Source organism: Giraffa tippelskirchi, chromosome X (genome assembly GCF_054371585.1).
Source record: "Giraffa tippelskirchi isolate mGirTip1 chromosome X, T2T-mGirTip1v1.2.pri, whole genome shotgun sequence".
In the NCBI taxonomy this organism is placed as follows: domain Eukaryota; kingdom Metazoa; phylum Chordata; class Mammalia; order Artiodactyla; family Giraffidae; genus Giraffa; species Giraffa tippelskirchi.
Genome location: NC_137289.1, coordinates 29,971,227 through 29,990,076, shown reverse-complemented (window position 1 = coordinate 29,990,076; position 18,850 = coordinate 29,971,227). Strand labels below are relative to the sequence as shown.

Here is an 18,850-nt window from a genome sequence, read left to right as displayed (position 1 = left end):
ATGAGGGGAAATAGCTTGGGTCTGTCTTACAGTAACCCAAGAAGAACCAGATATGAATAAGTACCAAAAGCAAAAAACCTGAAAAATATATTGAAAAGGAGTTATAATAATATCAACAGAAACAGGATGGAAAAATTTTATTTGAAAATAAAAATGGATAGTGTTTCAAAAATAAGAAAGTACTGAATAGAGTGGAAAGCTGCCATGAGCTCAAATAAAGTAATTGAAAGGAATAAGTCAAAAACAGGTCACCAGTGGCCTTTATTGAAGAAGGAAATGGGAACCCATTGACCTTCGTGATGAAAGTTTCAGTGGAGTCAGAGGGGCAAAAGGCTGATTGCAAGCAAAAGCATGATTGTGGCAAGGTGAAAAATAAATGAGAGCCCTTGAGAATCTCATAAAAGCTATGGACTTACTTTCCAGAAAGATGCATATGCACACATACTCATAAAAATTTTTCCCTCATTTCAATGGGTCCCTGTACCTTTTGGAACCATTTATCCATCCCACTTGAAGAAAGCATACTGTACAGTACTCTTATGAGGATCTTGTTTATGAAGAAGTGAAACAGCAGTAACTAGTGCAGGAAAAATATTGGCAAAGGTTTGAGGTTTTAATGTGTTTTGTTTTAATGAGAGACTTTGAGAATAGATATAAATTTTCAAAAGAGAGTAAATAAAAAGGAAGAGGTTGTAAACACACAAAGCAGAGAAAATAACTGAAGGATCAAGGTTACTATCACGGAGAAGATAGGAAGGGATAAAAATAAGACCAAAGGAAGAGGCAATAAACAGAAAGGTCACCTCTTCTTAGATTGGAAGAAATGATTAGATGGCAGGTATGGATACAAATAAATTTATAGGATATGGGAGCAGGAAATTATTTAACTTCATTGCGATTTGCTTCAAGTTTTGTTTTTTTTTTATGAAGAAAGAAAAGATATCATGTATAGAATGGTGGACAAGAAGATAGCAATTGAAGAGATTTAAGACTCCAATTATTTCAATGGCTCAGTTCAGTTCAGTCGCTCAGTCATGTCTGACTCTTTGCAAACACATGAACCGAAGAACAGCAGGCCTCCCTGTCCATCACCAACTCCCAGAGTTCACCCAAACCCATGTCCACTGAGTCGGTGATGCCATCCAACCATCTCATCCTCTGTCATCCTCTTCTCCTCCTGCCCTCAATCTTTCCCAGCATCAGGGTCTTTTGAAATGAGTCAGCTCTTTGCATCAGGTAGCCAAAGTATTGGAGTTTCAGCTTCAGTATCAGTCCTACCAATGAATATTCAGGACTGATTTCCTTTAGGATGGACTGGTTGGATCTCCTTGCTGTCCAAGGGACTCTCAAGAGTCTTCTCCAACACCACAGTTCAAAAGCATCAATTCTTCAGCGCTCAGCTTTCTTTATAGTCCAACTCTCACATCCATACATGACTACTGGAAAAACCCTAGCCTTGACTAGATGGACCTTTGTTGACAAAGTAACGTCTCTGCTTTTCAACATACTGTCTAGGTTGGTCATAACTTTCCTTCCAAGGAGTAAGTGTCTTTTAATTTCATGGCTGCAATCACCATCTGCAGTGATTTTGGAACCCAGAAAAATGAAGTCAGCCACTGTTTCCCCATCTATTTGCCATGAAGTGATGGGGCCGGATGCCATGATCTTTGTTTTCTGAATGTTGAGCTTTAAGCCAACTTTTTCACTCTCCTAGTTCACTTTCATCAAGAAGCTCTGTCAGGAGATGGTTAACTTTAAGGAATCCAATATGTTGTACTTTTCTTCCTTTGTGTGCCATTTCTCAAGGATTCTCTGTTCCTTATCAGTTCCTATTCCAGAACAAGTAGAGCTGAACACAGTTCTCAGGACTGAGATCATGGGAAAGGGTATCTACTTGGATTCCTTTCAGTTATGCCCTTCAGTGATTTCTTTCAGCATCAGCGACCTGGTATGTGTTAGACTATTCATTGTGTTGCAATTAATGGCATTTCATCTTGTGTAATCATTTGACCAGAGATATATAAACCTGCACTTCTGCGAATAAAACACCCTTGCTCCACTAGAGACCTGGGTCCCCCGCGTCCTTCTTTCTCTCTCTCTTTCTTTTCGTCGACTCTGGTCCACCTGGTCCTGGTCTGATAAGAAGACCACAAGCGGTGCCCGAACAGGGACACAGGAATTCAAGGTATTCAGGACGGAGTGACTGAGACCTACTGAGGTCAGGTAAGTGCAGGGTTATGGGACAAAAGGCTGGAAAGCCTCATCATTTTTCTACTTTACTTCATCATTTCAAGTCAGCAAATAGAGGCTTATCTCCAAATGGTGAAAAACTATCTTGACTGTAATAATTGTAATCATCTTATTCTTGCTGTTTGCTTTTTATATCTGTAACTATATAATGAATTTTATATCTAAGAGGTTTGAGGCATTTAAATTACAAATGATTATTCAAGCTCCTATGATTGCTGCAAGCTCTTCCAGCTGTTACTTGGGGCCCCTGGATCAGAGATCCTCAATGTGAGGATAAGGAAAATATATTGCCTCAACAAGTTAGGGTCTACACCACTTTCCAACAGAAAAAAGTTACAGAATGATTTCTTCACCCTTTTCCCTGACAACTATATTCTGCTAAAAGCAGGAAGAAATGAAAGAGTTAAAACTTAAACAGATAGTACAAAACCCTATAAAGAGAAAGCAAACATTCTCACTCATGCTTTCCTTAAGGCTTATACAACAATGTATCTTACCAAAGAACAGATCTTTCTTTAGGTCCAAAACTAATGATTACACAGCACAATGTCTCACTCATGAAAATGTTTTTCGTAGGCTCTATGTTAATGATTATAATTATAACAAATCTTTCCTGGGAACTTATATCTCAAGACTTCTACCCCTGATTACACAGCAACAATATATCTTGCCCAGAGACATTATCAGGAACCTATTCTCCCTGGCTAATCTTGTGCCAAAATTATCTCAGGATATATATCTTGGAAAAAGGCCTAATAGAACTCTTACAATGTTTAAGTATTTTTTTATCTATTCTCAATAACTAATTGAAAAATATATAAGGTCCCACTTAAACTAATGAGACAAATGCTCTTTCTACCTCTTTTTTGATAGCTATGACAGAAGCTTTCTCTTTTCTGTCACTTTAAATAAAACTTTGCACACAAAGCTTTGAATGACTGAAACCTATCTTTGGTCCCAGATTTAACTCTCCTTAAACCAGAAAAATATCTTCAATGGTCTATGTGGTTTCAAGATGTGGCTCAGGATCGTACCAATCTTAATGCTCAAGCTGGCACTCTCCAGAGTCACATCACTTTTGAAATGTTAACTAATACAGGACAATTTGATGCAATAGAAGCCCAAATACAATGTCCTCCTTTATTACATGTACAATTAAAAGAAGTTGCCCTTGAGGCCTGGGATCGGATTACTCCTCAAGGAGAACCTAAAGGTAATTACACTAAAATATTACAAGGACCTAATGAAGCCTATCCTGATTTTCTGGCCAGACTAGAGACTGCTATTTTCCATAATGAAGCCAGAATACAACTAGGAAAACTGATTGCATATGAGAATACAACTCAAAAATGTCAAAGGGCCATCACTCCAATACGTGAAACTGGGACTATTCTTGATTATTTGAAGGCTTACCACAATCTCAGGTCTAAAACACAGAGAATGCAAATGTTAGTTGAAACAATGGCCGCTACTTTTAAAAAAGGAAATGACAGATATTTTACATGTGGGGATAATACCCATATAAAAAAGGGTTACGCTAAGAAACATGCAGAACAAATTAAAAGTAGTAAAAAGTTTCCAAAACTTTGCCCTCGCTACCATAAAGGGATGCATTGGGCTAAAGATTGCCATTCTAAATATGATGTTGTAAAAAAAAAAACAAAAAACAACTTATTTCAAGAAACTTCAAACAGGGGACTCCCCATGTCCCCTTCAACAAAAACCAAGGACAAACTCCATCTTTTCCCTCAAATCCTCAACATCCGACAACACTGCCATCGATATATCAGCCCTAAATGATTTTCTCCTTTCCCCTCAAACAATCCTTTCTAGAATACCTACTTGACTTTTTGGACCCCTACCCCCACAAACTTTCAGCCTTTTATTTGGTCAATCTAACCTGACTTCTAAGGGAATTACTGTTCACCCTGAAATAATTGATTCAGATTATAAGGGAGAAATTCAAATTATGATGTCATCTCAAATACTATGGCAATTTAAAAAAGGAGATAAAATTGCCCAATTACTTCTTTTGCCTTATACTGCTATTAACTCCTTTCATGATATACAGACAGATAAACAAATGATACAAATCAAAAACAATCCTTATGGACATCACTGGTATCTGAATATGCCCAACCAAATATAAATATCAGAATTAATAGTAAAAAATTTTCTGGTCTCCTCAATACTGGATCTGACATCACTATTATTTCCAAACACTTATGGCCCAAATCTTGGCCTATACAGAAAATTTCTTGCCAAATTACAGGAGTTTCCCAAACCAAAATACAAAAAATTTATCAAAATATTCAAATTTATCCTTGTGAAGGACCAGAAAGCCAACCTGCTACATTACAACCTTATATAATAGATGCACCCCTTAATTTAATAGGAAGGGATTTACTTATGCTATGACAAACACAAATATACATTTCACATTTTTCTTAGGGGCCACTGCTCATTTAACAAACAAAACAATTATTAAAATAACTTGAAATACTGACGAGCCTATTTGGACAGAGCAATGGCCCCTTACGAAAGAAAAATTACAGACTACTAAAGAACTTATAGACACACAATTGAATTAAGATATATTAAAAAATCTTATTCCACTTGAAACTCTATTTTTATTATAAAAAAGAAATCTAACAAATGGCATCTCTTGACAGACTTTCTACACCGTATCATGATTTAGGATTTATTATTAATAGACAACATATTATTCCCCAACTAACACAGATTCATATTGATAAATTATCAACTTTAAATGATTTTCAAAAACTTTTAAGAGATATTAATTGGATTAGATCTTCCTTAGACAATGCTAATTATCAACTAACTAATTTATTTAATACTTTGAAAGGAGATCCCAATTTAAATAGCCCCTACTCATTATTCCAAGAAACACAAGAAGAACTTTATTTAATAAAAAATAAATTACAACAACAATTTCTTACACCAATTAGACTTTATTTACCTCTAAAATTATTTGTACTCCCTTCTCTTCATTCCCCCACTGGCCTTCTTGCTCAACTAAAACACCCAATAGAATAGGTTTATGCCCATTTTAGAGGGACAAAATCACTTACACCCTATCTTGATTTAATCACTCCAATTATTATCAATGAAAGAAATAAAACTAAAAAATTAATTCTGAAATAACCATCACACAAAGTGAAAGTCCCTTTGCTACCAAGTCTAGTTTAGTTTTGTAGCATAAAAGCAAGTCATCGACAAGCATTTTTGTAAAAGCATCGGAGTAAGACAATAACTATATACGAGGGCAAAAGACTTACGCATGGTTTAAGACCTGATAACAATGCAATAGTCAAAGAAATTTGGCTATTTCTGTGACATACAAATTTTAAGATATTTAATAATATCTGGAAGCATGACTGCATCATGGCATACTTAAAATTTGGGGAACTTCATATAATTTCTATAACATTTGTATTAATAAATGTCCGACAACATTGTCCATGTCAAAAAAAAAATAATAATTGGCTCCAATCCTCACAAAATTATTCTACCTATTAATAAATCTTAATTTGAAAACACACTTCTCCTATCTATATTACTCATATTCAAGCACATTCCTGCCTTCCCTGCCCTATGACTTATGGTAATGAATAAACTAATAAACTCATTTCTTTTGCTACTCCTGAAGAACAACATGCCTTCTTACATAATAATGCTGGCTCCTTACACCAAATATAGAAGATTCCTTACCACCAAGCTAAAGAAATCATTAATAAATACTCTACTTGTAAACCCTTACACCTTCGACCCATTACACAAGATACCAATCCTCGAAGATTACAACCTAACGAATCATAGCAAATGGATATAACTCATTGCCCTAAACTTTCTCCATCTTCTTTTTTACATGTCTACATTAATACAAACTCTTCTTTCATCTGGGCCATACCTCTTCGAGGTGAAACTACACATCACGCTATAACTCATCTATTAACTTGTTTTGCTATCATGGGTACTCCTAATTCTATAAAAACAGATAATGGCCCTGCCTATATTTCTAAACATTTCAAACAATTTTTACAATCATTTTCTATCACACATATTACAAATATTCCTTATAATCCACAAACACGACATATAATCAAACAAACACATCACACACTAAAACTACAAATTTAAAAATGGGGAATATACAGGAGCACTACTATCTTCCTTATCTAAAACAAACTTTACTAGAGTTCAACATAAGCTGTTCTCTAAACCTATAACTATTGTTAATACAGCTTTATTTGTTTAAAATTTTTTAAACTTACCACAAGGAGATATCTTAACAAGAGCAGAAAAACATTTTGAGGAGTCAGGATGCCTCCCCTCCTTTGCCTATTTGGTATCAAAACGGAATCACCAAACAATGGAAGTCTAGGAAATTGATCTTACAGGAAAAGGGATATGCTTGTATTTCTCCAGATGAATCCGATGAATTCATCTGGCTTGCCCTTCGGAGGATCTGCCCCAGGGGAACCACGAGCATTCAAGGTAGAAAAGAAACAACAAAATCCTCAGGAGGAAGAGATTCCAATACAAGCTATGGCGGCTTTAAAAATTTCCAAGAAATGCCACACTCGACGTCATCGACCTTATGATCTCCCTACTTGAGGACAGATAAAAACCCTTACTAATCGAGCTGAAAATCTAGTTTCTCAACAGGAAATGCCTCGGAATCCAGAAAATATTTTTGTTGCTATGCTTGCTTTGCTTGCTTCTGCTTCCCCTGTTCAAGCTAAATTAATGAATCATGCTTACTGGGCTTATATACCCAATCACCCTTTACTACAGGTTATAGAATGGACAGAAAGAGGACTAATCGTATCTACCAATGACTCAATACATATGCCTCCTCCTTGGAACCTGGAGGGGCCCTCACACCATGAGGAAGAAGGGAAACTAATTAATATTTCTCTAGGTTATGAAATCCTTCCTTTATGCATGGGCCCAACAGAATTATGCATAAATGTTAGCCGGCAAACCTGGACTTTTGTCTTGCCTCCAAAAAAGGACTTTCGGACATTGCTTGGATTATTTACTGCCCTTTCTTTTTATGAAAATCATGTCAACACTATTGAAACTCTAGGGAAAGGACAAAAAACATTATACAAAGGGTTTACTTATAAGAACTTTGAATATATTCCTGTTCATTGAGACAGATGTCAAGTAAATCAGGAAAATTAATATTCGTGGCCAATTACACCATTGTCAATTGGGGACCTCATGGTATATGGTTATCTGACTGTTCAGATGATATTAATAACACCAAATGTGATTATGCTACTCAAGTAGCATGGAAGATTACCAATATTACGATGGAACATTACCATGACAAAGGACTTCTATGCTGGCATGATGGTGAAATGGCACCCCCTCGCCCTCAAATCGTCCTCAATAAACTGATTGGACCGACCTGAACAATGGGACATTTGGAAGCTTGCTGCAGACACCGAAGAACTTATAACTTGGACTGGATATTTCACAGGGACTAGTCATAGTTCTAGTCATTATTTCTTTCATTATAATCAATCATTTTTTATACAAGCTTGTGTTCCCCTTCCTTTTGTTATAGCTATAGAAAACTTACAATTTAATAAGACTTTACATTCTATAACTTATGTTAACTGCAAACTATATACCTGTCTTAACTCCTCTATGTCTATAAAAAAATGAATCCCTTCTGATTCTTCAATACCAACATAACCTATGGTTGCCAATAGATCTCCAACGACCCTGAGAAGAAGGTTCCATGGCTGGACTAGCTTCCCAGTTACTTACCAAATTACTCTGATGATCTAAACAATTCATTGGATGGCTAATTTTTAGCATTTTGGGATTAATAGCCATTTGTACTACCACTGCTGTTGCCAGCATTGCCTTGCAAACCTCAATTTAAACACACAATTTTATCCAAAATTGGACTAAAAATGCTCATACTATGTAGAACACTCAGGCTCAGATAAATGAAAAAGTTCAAGATGAAATATAGGAAATGAAAATAGCCCTCCAATGGATCGAAGATCAATTAATAGATTTACAAAAACAGACTTTGCTAAAATGTGATTAAAATTCTACTCAATTTTGTATTACTCCTGTTCGGTTCAACTACACGGCCTACAATTGGAAACAAATCAAATTTCATTTGCAAGACTTACATGATAATGCTTCCTTAAATGTACAATTATTACAAAAAGAAATCTTTGAAACCTTCTCCAAAAATCTACCTTCTTCCAATAATCTAGAAACTGTAGCTGAACAACTAGCTGGTCAACTGTCTGGGCTGGACCCTCAAAGATGATTGTAAAGTATTATACATAGTATTGGATCTGAAATTTTAACACTAATAATTATCCAAATTTTTATATATGTACTATACCGATGTCTTTCAACTAAGATTAATCAAACTAAACAAACTCATTTGGTCAGAGCCTTTTTCACTAAAATGTCGACAATCACCCCAAAATAAAAAATAATAAAGCGAGAATTGTCAGGAGACAGTTAACTTTAAGGAATCCAATATGTTGTACTTTTCTTCCTTTGTGTGCCATTTCTCAAGGATTCTCTGTTCCTTATCAGTTCCTATTCCAGAACAAGTAGAGCTGAACACAGTTCTCAGGACTGAAATCCGGGGAAAGGGTATCTACTTGGATTCCTTTCAGTTACGCTCTTCAGTGATTTCTTTAAGCATCAGCGACCTTGTATGTGTTAGACTATTCATTGTATTGCAGTTAATGGCATTTTATCCTGTGTAATCATTTGACCAAAGATATATAAATCTGCACTTCTGCGAATAAAACACCTTTGCTCTACTAGAGACCTGGGTCCCCCACGTCCTTCTTTCTGTCTCTCTTTCTTTTCATTGACTCCGGTCTACCTGGTCCCAGTCTGATAAGAAGACCACAAGGCTCTTTAGTTCTTCTTCACTTTCTGCCATAAGGGTGGTGTCATCTGCATATCTGAAGTTATTGATATTTATCCCAGCAATCTTGATTCCAGCTTGTGCTTCCTCCAGCCCAGGGTTTCTCATGATGTACTCTGCATATAAGTTAAATAAGCAGGGTGACAATATACAGCCTTTACGTACTCCTTTTCCTATTTGGAACCAGTCTGTTGTTCCATGTGCAGTTCTAACTGTTGCTTTCTGACCTGCATACAGGTTTCTCAATAGGCAGGTCAGGTGGTCTGGTATTCCCATCTCTCTCTCTTTTTTTTTTTAATTAGTTTATTTTCTATTTTTTTAAATTTTTTTTTATTAAATTAGCTTATTTTCTATTTTTTAATTTTACAATATTGTACTTGTTTTGCAATACACTGACATGAATCCACCATGGGTGTACATGTTTTCCCCTTCTAGAAACTCCCTCCCTCCTCCCTCCCCATCCCATCCCTCCTGGTCATCCCAGTGCACAAGCCCCAAGCACCCTGTATCATGCATTGAACCTGGACTGGAGATTCGTTTCACATATGATAATTTACGTGCTTCCATGCCATTTTCCCATATCATCCCGCCCTCGCCCTCTCCCATACAGTCCATAATACTGTTCTATTTATCTGTGTCTCTTTTGATGTCTCGGATACAGGGTTATCTTTACCGATTGACTAAATACCATATATATGTGTTAGTATACTGTATTGGTGTTTTTCTTTCTGGCTTACTTCACTCCGTATAATAGGTTCCAGTTTCATCCACCTCATTAGAACTGATTCAAATGTATTCTTTTTAAAGGCTGAGTAATATTCCATTGTGTATATGTACCACAGCTTCCTTATCCATTCATCTGCTGATGGACATCTAGGCTGCTTCCATGTCCTGGCTATTATAAACAGTGCTGTGTTGAATATTGGGGTACACGTGTCTCTTACAATTCTGCTTTCCTCAGTGTGTATGCCCAGCAGTGGGATTGCTGGGTCATATGACAGTTCTATTTCCAGTTTTTTGAGGAATCTCCACACTGTTCTCCATAGTGGCTGTACTAGTTTGCATTCCCACCAACAGTGTAAAAGGGTTCCCTTTTCTCCACACCCTCTCCAGCATTTATTGCTTGTAGACTTTTGGATAGCAGCCATTCTGACTGGCGTGAAATGGTACCTCATTGTGGATTTGATTTGCATTTCTCTGATAATGAGTGATGTTGAGCATCTTTTCATGTGTTTGTTAGCCATCTGTATGTCTTCTTTGGAGAAATGTCTGTTTAGTTCTTTGGCCCACTGTTTGATTGGGTCGTTTATTTTTCTGGAATTGAGCTACAGGAGTTGCTTGTGTATTTTTGAGATTAATTGTTAGTCCGTTGCTTTGTTTGCTATTATTTTCTCCCATTCCGAAGGCTGTCTTTTCACCTTGCTTATAGTTTCCTTTGTTGTGCAAAAGCTTTTAAGGTTAATTAGGTCCCATTTGTTTATTTTTGCTTTTATTTCCAATATTCTGGGAGGTGGGTCATAGAGGATCCTGCTGTGGTTTATGTCAGAGAGTGTTTTGCCTATGTTTTCCTCTAGGAGTTTTATAGGTTCTGGTCTTACGTTTAGATCTTTAATCCATTTTGAGTTTATTTTTGTGTATGGTGTTAGAAAGTGTTCGAGTTTCATTCTTTTACAGGTGGTTGACCAGTTTTCCCAGCACCACTTGTTAAAGAGATTGTCTTTTCTCCATTGTATATTCTTGCCTCCTTTGTCAAAGTTAAGGTGTCCATAGGTGCATGGATTTATCTCTGGGCTTTCTATTTTGTTCCATTGATCTATATTTCTGTCCTTGTGCCAGTACCATACTGTCTTGATGACTGTGGCTTTGTAGTAGAGCCTGAAGTCAGGCAGGTTGATTCTTCCTGTTCCATTCTTCTTTCTCAAGATTGCTTTCAGAATTTTCCACAGTTTATTGTGATCCACACAGTCAAAGGCTTTGTCATAGTCAATAAAGCAGAAATAGATGTTTTTCTGGAACTCTCTTGCTTTTTCGATGATCCAGTGGATATTGGCAATTTGATATCTGGTTCCTCTGCCTTTTCTAAAACCAGCTTGAACATCTGGAATTTCAGGGTTCATGTATTGCTGAAGCCTGGCTTGGAGAATTTTGAGCATTACTTTACTAGCGTGTGAGATGAGTGCAGTTGTGCACTGGGAAGTGCGGCAGCTGTGAAGGCAGTGCAGAAGCGCAGTGGAGAGGAGCTACCGCATGTCCAAGGTCAGGGGCGGTGGCCGAGATGAGCTACCCCACAGCCAAGGTAAGGAGCATCGGCTGCGCTTTGCTGGAGCAGCTGTGAGGAGATACCCCACGTCCAAGGTAAGAGAAACCCAAGTAAGATGGTAGGCACTGAGAGAGGGCATCAGAAGGCAGACAGACTGAAACCACAAGCACAGACAACTAGCCAATCTGATCACATGGACCTCAGCCGCATCTAACTCAATTTCAATGGTATTTGAACCAAATATTTTCACTGAGCAAATGATTCGAGAACCATGTTTCAGGCAAAACTAAAACATACTCCTTGCTTTGGAAGAACTCACTGTATAAATTAATAATGGAACACAATCCCTCACACGATATAGTGGCTAAATATAACACCAAGAGGTGAAGGATTGTGAAGCTTGACCTCAGCTCAATAGGAAGGAGTATCTATCATAAAAAAGGGAATAACACATATCTGCCATTTCTTTCACATGAGCAGCAGTTTGTTACCTGCAGAGTCCTAAAAACACATGCTCACTTGTAATCTCATGAGGTGAATAGTTCAAGCATTATCTCAATGTTATTTCAATTTTAGTCACTTTGAAATAACCTCCATAATTGTACATCTTTTGTAAAGTAGGATTCCCTGCTTTGTCCTGAATGTACCTCTTTCCAATCAAAACAACCCTCTAGTTCTAGCACTCTTTGTCTTGATTCTACAGATTTTAAACAGACATCTGAATCATACTCAGCCTTTACAAACTGAAGAATTTTTATTTGCTCTTCTGTATATAATCCTTACAGTCCTTTTTATGAATGATTTATATAATAATAATTCTGTGATTATAAAAACAAGTAAGTACTAACTCAGACGCATGTGAGATAATGCATGGGCAGAATTTAGCACTTAATAAACGTAGGCCATTCTAATTAGAAATTTTATTAAAAACTTTTGCTTTTTTGCTATTGTTTTTCTTTCCAGTATTCCTTCCTCTTTAGTTCATTTCAGTCGCTCAGTCGTGTCCGACTCTTTGCAACCCTGTGGACTGCAGCATGCCAGGTTTCCATATCCATCACCGGCTCCCAGAGCTTGCTTAAACTCGTGTCCATAGAGTCTGTGATGCCATCCAACCATCTCATCCTCTGTCATCCCCTTCTCCTCCTGCCCTCAATCTTTCAGGGTCTTTTCTAATGAGTCAGTTCTTTGCATCAAGTGGCCAAAGTATTAGAGCTTCAGCATCAGTCCTGCCAATGAATGTTCAGGACTGATTTTATTTAGGATTGACTGGTTTGATTTCCTTGCAGTCCAAGGGACTCTCAAGAGTCTTCTCCAACACCACAGTTCAAAAGCATCAATTCTTCGGCACCCAGCTTTCTTTATAGTCCAACTCTCACATCCATACATGACTACTGGAAAAATCATAGCTTTGACTAGATGGACCAATGTGTCAAGATAGTCTCCAAAATTGAGCACCAAAGTCTTAGACATGGAAAACTGAATAAAATCCTCCAAATAGGAGTGAGAGTCACCTGGGTTCTAATTTGAGTTCTACAGTTAATTATCTGGATTCTTGAGAAATAAAAAGCTCTTTGGATCACAATTTTATCATGCATATAATATGGAAATTGGAAAGAAACACATGAAAAGTTAAAGGAATCACCAGGAGGAAACCTCAGAAGACAAGTATAGGATTGGCCAAAAAGTTCATTCAAGGTTGTCATAACATCTTATATAAATACCTGAACAAACTTTTTGGCCAACCCAATAGATAAATGGAAGCAGCCCACTGCCCAAGACTCACTGATACTATGAAGTTCTCAAGAGATGGATGGCAGTTTAATAAATTGGCATCATTTTTTATACATAGCACTGTTAATAGAACCAGATGTTTATACAAGCCTGAGCATGTTCAGTGCATTATCTTTCTAGAGACATTATTAAGGGAGTGAAAATCTAATCAGAAGCCTTTTGGAGAATGTGTGGTTAGTTGAATGATTTCAATATTTGGTGGCATTGAAGTAAAACAGACTGATGAGCTCTGTCCACAAAACACAAATGTTTACTATGGTTAATATCTTTCATTAAGTCTTTCTCTGACCTAAGAACAAAGGTTTCTACAAGGTGACTTCATTTTTAGTCTCTGGTCCAGAATTTGTTTTTTAATAGTCATATCTCTCAGAGAGCAATCTGATTTCAAATTCTTGTAAAGCAACACACTAATTTTACCCTTTATTACAAGGATATGAAAAACATGTCCTCACAGAATTGCTGTAATTTTCATGTAAGATAATGCACTTTGTAGCACTTAATCTTGTTTAAGGCAATTGTTATAATAATATTATGTATTTTGTTATTTGGTACAGAAGGAAAAAAGCAAAATAGGAGATAATATTCTTTCCTTAAAAGAGCTTAGTTGTTTGAAAAATGATAGATTTTCATGCATAAATTAACAGTAATAACAATTACTGATAATATTTACTGAGTTCTCAGCACTTTCCAGACACTGTGCTAAGTACTTTATATTTCATCTTCAACAACTGTCTGAGAAAGTTACTTTTATTATTCTTATTTTACAGAAGAAAAATAAACCTAAATGGGTTAAGTAATCTTCATAAGGTCACAAAGCTAGTTAAGTGATAGAGCAAAGATTTTAACCTAAATAATCTGATTCTAGGAAAGAGTCAAAGCTTGTATTTGGGGGTCAGGAAAAACTTCTGTTAAACATAGAATAGTGGTATTAAATTATTGGCTTGTTAAATATTGTGAAGAAGAAAATGACAACCCTAGATTTTGCCCTGCAAGGTTGTAAAGTCATTGGTATTTGCATTTTTTAAACACAAAAAGGTAAAGCCATTTCTAACAAAATTTTTTAAAAGAAGAAAGTTACAACTTTAATTTCAGTCCAGATTCTAGTTAGTTTGCTCTATGACAGTTATGCTATTTTTACCTTTCAAAACTTACTAACTTTCAGTTACTGATTACAAGTAACAAAATACTTGCTGATAGCTTCAGACAAGTGCCCACATGTGTCCTAAATGTTTACACTTAATGAATTTGGAAACTGTCATCTCTGTCTTCATATGACTAAAATGTGTTTTCTTTGTGATAATGTTACTTGTTATAGCTAAATAATATTTGAATAATTGAAAGTACTTTCTTCTGATCAAATTTTCAGAGGGACCACTGCCAGGGGGATTTTTTTTAAACAGGTGCATGTTATGAGGGAAACGTATTATATTCCTTCATCCTTGGGCCACCTTAGAAGAATAACCATAAACTTTGTAACCAAGAGGATAGAAATTGCAACAGATTTATTCCTGTTTCAGTCTTTATTCAACTATAAACTCCTTTTTAGGGCAGAGTCATTTCAGTTATATTTTTCTGCTTCCTGAAACATCTAATGGGGCATTAGGTGCAGGAGAAGAAGCGGGGGGCGGCAGAGGATGAGGTGGTTGGATGGCATCATTGACTCAATGCACATGAGTTTGAGCAAACTCCAGGAGATAATGAAGGGCAGGGAAGCCTGGTGTGATGCAGTCAATAGGGTTGCAAAAGTCGGACAAGACTGAGTGACTGAACAACAAGAAGGTGCATAGTAACAATTCAATAAATATATACTGCATACTGCATATAAGAACAGAGATAGAATAGTGGGGGTTGTGTAATTACTTTACCTGTTGGTCTCCCCACTTGCAAAGAGAAAAATTAACTTCTCTGTCATTGCTAATTTTTTGTATATTTTATACATGTGAAAATGAACTGAGGTACAATCAACATAGCTCTAGAAAGTCCCTTTCTATGTCCCCCTCTCTCTTGCTACACATCTCATGCCTTCACATACCCACTGGACCTTCAGTGCAGAATCCTTCTTATGATCTTTTTTTAAATTCCCAGTGTTGTAGTGATATTGGAAATATTTCAATTCCATGAATATACCAATGGAGATTTTGGGTCATGTCTTGGTCTTTATCCATTTCCTAGACCCACAGCTTCTTATACACCTGGGTAGAATGTCAACCGTAAGCTTCTTAGCATCTTTTCACATGTGAGGGGCCCCACTTCAGCTCTGGGCTATAGGCAGTATGACTGGCTGTGGTATCCATTTCTAATCTCTAGGATTTAATGTTTCATCATCCTGTAGGGGCCCAGCTCTCACAGGTCTGTGGAGTTACCTCACTCTACGTTGTGTCTCTATTCCATTTCTGCTAATGAGGGTATTTATTTTACTGTCAAGCACAATTATGTTTTTCATTTCTGTCTGCATGTTATCTTTGCTATTTGATGAAGGAAGGCTGTATCACAGAATAAACTTGTGGAGCTTTTTAAAGCAGATGTTCTTTATTTACTCTGCAACCTGTTTCTAGCTTATTTCCATCCCCATCATTTCACTGGAAATGCCCTTATCAAGGTAGCTGAAGGCTTTTATGCTGAACAAAGCAATAAACAATGTTCTGTCTTCATAACCTCTCAGCAACAATCAGCAAATTTTACCATTCCTTCCTTCTTATAAGGAATGGTAAAATGTGTTATAAGGAAGGAACGAATTGTAGTTTTTAGCATATATATGTCTGATTTTCTACCATCTCACTAGCTACACTTCTGTTTGGCTCCTCCTTCTCTGCTAGACTTCTGTCATGTCAGTTCCTTAAGACATGTTCTGGATTTTCTTCTCTTTGTTATCTACATTCTCTTTAAATGTTTTGAATAATTTACATAGTATCAATTACTAATTATATGGAAATTAGTTCATAAATATGTATATCCAAGCCTATATATTTCTCCTGGCTTCAAGACAGATACATAGAATATCTTATTTTAATAACTATTATATGTCTCACAGATATCTCAAAGAGGAGATTAACACTAAACTTTTGATATCCCCCCAAGCTTGTTCCTTTCCCAGACTTATTTGTCTCGGAAAACATCAGTGTTCAATTACTTACTTAAATCAGAAAATTTGTAGTCATCTTTGTTTCTATCTTTTTTATCATAATCCATACACGTACATACAGATACATGTACATACATATAAACTACCAGAAAATCCTGGTAATACAACCTCCAAAATATTTCTGAATCCATCCACTTTTCTCCATACCCACTTTCACACCATAGTACAGGCTCATCTCTTATCTGGATTGCCATGATAGTCAAATGAGTCTCCCATTCCTATTCCCACCAGCCCAGAACAATCCATTTGTATACTTTGTATACAAAGTAGCCATGGTGGTCTTTTTTAATATAGCAATATAAACCTTCAATAGCTTTGAAATTCACTAAGAATAAAACATAAACTCCTTACCATGACCTACAAACCCTGAATGACTTTGCCCTTAAGTCTCCAGTTTTACTTAGCATCATTCCCTCCCTCATTCATTATGTCCTATATACAATGGCCTTCTTTAAATTCCTAAGAGAAAAATTCTTCAGGGCTTTGGCCCTTGCTCTATATGTTCCTTCAGGTTTTTTTGTTTTTTTTTAAACAAGTTATTTACAGGACTGCTTCTTCTTGTCATTGTGGTCTCAATTCATATGTTATGTCTACACAGAGCCCCTTCACAACCATTTGAAACAATGTCCCTACATCATTCTCTGATAAAAGTCTCTGTTTACTCCCTAGCACTTATTAAAGGTTGCTATTATGGAATTTGGATATTTATTTATTTAGAGAATATTACAAGCTTTCCTTAATTTCTATTGAATCCATATAAGTCTTTCCTGACAAATCTCCCAGGAAAATAGGAGTATCTCCTTACACTCAGGCCAAAGAGAACATCCTCTTTACATTCCTTTTATCAAGGACTATGTTCTATAGAGAAGACTCTTCTCATTAAAAATTTTCAAGCCACTGAACATTAGTGTCTGCATTAACAAATGTAGCATGCGTAGCTAGATTAACCATTATCCACCAAGTTTGTTTGGGAAAAATGCCCTTTGGACTCAAGACTATGCTTATATAACTGCTATTTACACACTCCACAACTGACATGTCTAAGAACCAAGCTCAAGTGTCTTTTGTCCCTCTAATAAGATCCTAATGAAAGCTTAATGGTACTTAACCTAGTCAATGATTTTCCAGCATTTTGAGTAGTGTGATTCAAGTACCTGGCACACAGGGCTTAAATGTCAGTTAGTATCAGCTTGTGAGTTGTGCAAGAGATACAGAACAAAGGTATACATATGGACACTTTGAGTTTAATTGTGCTTTGAATAATATTTCAATGACAATTAAATGTTGCAGCTGTTTGTAATCAACTTAGTACTGAGATCTCTTGAGAATGTAGGCTTTATAACTGCTGCCGAATTTCATATTCAGGCTGGTCTAAATCAGATTGGGTTCTTTTAAAATGAATATGTTCTCTAAAGGTAAAATATGAATAAAAAGATTTACTCAAACTGCTTGTGATTTGGGAACAACATTATTCCTTCTCCCTCATCTTTCTGTTTGAAGAAACAAGCTACTTAAGACAAGATCCCATGTAGCTAAAAATGATATTACCAAAGTGCTATCTGTAGTGTGCTCAGTTTCTCAACTGAAGAGATGACTTAACTGAGTCAAATACGTTTTCTCAACTGAACTTTCCTGTCATCAAAAGCTAGCATTTGCCATATACACTGGGGGAAAAGAGAATGGGATAAACAAAAATCTATAAATGAAAGCTGTGACTGAGCCTATATGTGACTAAGGCCTCCCCAGCTCACGAAAGAAAGAATACTGTGCTCACTCAATAGCAGCTTCCAAAGCATGTATGGTCTGAAGGCAAATATTTAAATTTTCTGAAAATGTCAGATATGGCATCTGTATGATTTAATGGAACTTGGAGTCTCACCAAAAATGGAGCGTATAAACCCCTATTCTGTCTGGTAGTGAGCCTCTGCAGAAGTTATAAATAAGATTTACATTTCAGTATAACTCTACCTTTTTAATGGACACTCAAGTCTTCCCTTTGGTATAATAGTAGATCATACCTAATGGGCTTCCCAGATGGCTCAGTGGTCAACAATCTGCCTGCTAAGTAGGAGATGCAGGTTTGATCCCTGGGTTGGGAAGATCCCCTGGAAAAGGAAATGACAATCCACTCCATTATTCTTGCCTGGGAAACCCCATGAACAGAGGAGCCTGGTGGGCTACAGTCTATGACCAGAGAGTCGGACACAACTTAGTGACTAAAAACAGTAACAACAACAAAGTTCATGTCTGTCTAGGATTTCTCATTCCAGTCTTCAAAAACTTCTCTCAGTTCCTTGTGTTTTTGATCTTTCATGTTGTCTATAAAAGTGTCCCTTTTCTATGCCACATTCACTATCAACTAGAGAGCTTCTGAGGAAAATTTGTTGTTTATTTACATTTTCTGTTCTTTAAGCCAAAGGAATGAATAAAGGCAACAATTCTAGATCCCTACAGACTAGTC

At 36.5% G+C, this 18,850-nt stretch overlaps 1 long non-coding RNA gene across 1 annotated transcript; it reads left to right on the top strand.

Annotated features, from left to right (window-relative positions):
- Positions 1-2,047: 2,047 nt before the first annotated feature.
- On the top strand, positions 2,048-9,091 carry LOC145535904 (uncharacterized). The gene is made up of 2 exons (XR_014075529.1): positions 2,048-2,223; positions 6,700-9,091. It is a non-coding gene; the product is annotated as an uncharacterized LOC145535904 (long non-coding RNA).
- Positions 9,092-18,850: the final 9,759 nt, after the last annotated feature.